Here is a 2,114-nt window from a genome sequence, read left to right as displayed (position 1 = left end):
CCATGCCAGATTCTGCACTTGTCCAAACGCTGGGAAAAAGTCACTTCATTTCATTTTTGTTCTCTGTTCCTTCTTATTTGACTTCGGGCCAGTTATAGTACATTTTCTTGGAACTTACTAATTGACAAAATTTGGCTTGCTTTATCACATCAAAGAAAAGGAAAGCTTAGTTGATCTTGCCTTATTAACCTGTGGGAAATTCAGATTCAGATCATTTGAAAAACTTCGCAGAGGGGGGAAAAGTCAGGATACAAGTACTATTTTCTCTGTGCCCACAGATATTCTTTCTTTAACATTTTTTGTGTGGTGTGTGTATTTATTTTGCATGTATGCACATATATTTAGAATGTGCATGCAGAACCTGTAGGAGCAAAAAAAGGTCATTGGATGCCAATTAAGCTTGGGTGACAGGTAGTTGTAAGTGGCCATCTCAGTTGAAGGACTGGAACCTTGAGTCCTCTGAAAGAGCAGTAATTAGCCTTATCTATTGTGCCATCTTTTGAAGGCCAGGAAAAAGTTCTTGATCACTGAAGATGCTAATGGAACTGATGTCTTGATGACTTCCAAATCCAGTACTGCCATAACAATTATTTCTTTGGGTGACTTGAATCCTTTGAAATGATCACATTATGGCAAAATGAAATTTATAGGATACCACAGAGATGTGAAGTGTGTATCTATATGCAGAAGTTGCTAAGTGATTGTATATTATAAACCAAACAGTCTTTGTAGACATCAAGGACACCAAAGTGAAGAAGAGAATCAAGGACACTACTTTGAAACTTGAATCATGCTTCTCTACCCTGGGGGCAGCTTTCCTGCCTTGGTCCCTCACCCCTAAAAATGTACGCCTGTTCTACGTTCATCTCCACCTGCTCCTTGATCAGGAACACCTCTCAGCTTCTGAGACGTCCTGTGTTTGCTGTGGAGTTGAATCGACCATAGATGTGGACAGAGGAGGGTCTCAGCAGCTTGCCAGTCCCTCGTCCTCTGACCTCACTCATCTCTAGCCGCAGCTTATAGACCAGTGTCATTTCCAGGGACATCGAACCAGCTGCCAAGTTCATTGGGGCTGGGGCTGCTACAGTTGGAGTGGCTAGCTATGAGACTGGGATTAGGACTTTTTTGGAGCCTCATCATTGGTTATGCCAGGAACCCTTCTCTGAAGCAACAGCTCTTTTCCGATACGAGTCTGGGCTTTGCCCTCTCAGAGGCCATGAGCTCTTGGGCCTAATGGTGGCCTTTCTTATCTTCTCCATGTGAATCAGCTGTCTCCATTTCCACCCCACAGTTCTTTCATGTCCTATCTGCCCCCTGTGTTCCTTTTTCCTATACCTCCCCAGGTCGTCTGGGGAAAGTGGTGGGCTCAGGGTTTGACAGAGAGAAGACAAATAAATACTGTATTAATAATTTAAAAAATCTTGAATCATAGTGGGAAAATACAAATATCATATGAGGCTGTTTGGTCATTTGGGGAGATAAGGGAAGTTGTAAGTATATGAAGGGGGTCTGGTTGGTAGAGACATACAGCTCTTCGATAGCTTTTATTAGGCCAAAATAAAACAACGTGTTATTCTATGAGAGATTAGAAACTACTTAATGGTTGCTGGAAGAATGTAATTTGATGTGATTTATCCCCAAGCTATGTTACAAAGTTGACTTTGTCTGACACTGATACAACTATTCCTTCATTCTTCTGAATAATGTTTCCATGAAATATGCAATTATTTTAATACATTTACATTAAACCTACAAACATACATATATTAAAAGTGAGTACTTCATAAGTATCATTTAGTTAGAATTTTTACTCCCCTGATGATCCATTTTTATTTGATGTGTTCTATATGTACTGCAATTAGATTTCTAGATGAGTATTATTTTTAGATTATGTCTATTTGTTATTGATTTCTCTTTTAATTTTTCTGGGTGTTTAGAATCTGTTGCTTTAGTTTGGGGTATTTTGAGTGCTTTTATTTTCTTTGCTGCTTTCTTTGTTGAGGTCAATTTAACATATTCTGTTTTGCTTAGTCAACCTTATTTTTTATTGTTATTTATACAGTTGTATTTGTAATGTTTGCTGAAATGAGTAAAATCAAATACATGACTTTTCT

The 2,114-nt window shown here is 38.6% G+C and overlaps 1 pseudogene; it reads left to right on the top strand.

The window, feature by feature from the left end:
• Positions 1-840: 840 nt before the first annotated feature.
• On the top strand, positions 841-1,263 carry LOC101823196 (annotated as a pseudogene).
• The last annotated feature ends 851 nt before the right edge of the window (positions 1,264-2,114 follow it).

The sequence above is a fragment of the Mesocricetus auratus genome, unplaced genomic scaffold (assembly GCF_017639785.1).
Source record: "Mesocricetus auratus isolate SY011 unplaced genomic scaffold, BCM_Maur_2.0 Super-Scaffold_100676, whole genome shotgun sequence".
NCBI classification, from domain to species: Eukaryota; Metazoa; Chordata; class Mammalia; order Rodentia; family Cricetidae; genus Mesocricetus; species Mesocricetus auratus.
Note: the sequence above shows the minus strand (reverse complement) of the source record. Positions and strands in the feature narration are given on the sequence as shown.